We start from the raw sequence: 299 nt of genomic DNA, 5'->3' as shown, positions 1-299 counted from the left end.
TATGATTAAGACTTGGTTCTTTTATTCAGTATGATTCAAGGGAAGAAAAATGAAATATTATTGGAAATTTTGTTTTGTTTAGTTTTCATTCTCATTTTTTCTTGATAACAATACAATAAAAAGTAGATTCTTTTTTAAATTTTATATTTTTTCCTTCTCAAATCAGATTAATGTGCACCTTTTTATTTTTGGGTAAAAGGAGTTTTAACAAAATCTAACGTAATTTTAGATTGCGTTTTGCCAAATATGCACAAAAGCTAAAGTTCAACTCTGTTGTCTCATTGCATAACAAGTTTGCA

The sequence above is a fragment of the Malania oleifera genome, chromosome 2, assembly GCF_029873635.1.
Source record: "Malania oleifera isolate guangnan ecotype guangnan chromosome 2, ASM2987363v1, whole genome shotgun sequence".
Classification (NCBI taxonomy): Eukaryota; Viridiplantae; Streptophyta; class Magnoliopsida; order Santalales; family Ximeniaceae; genus Malania; species Malania oleifera.
This window is presented reverse-complemented; position numbering follows the sequence as displayed.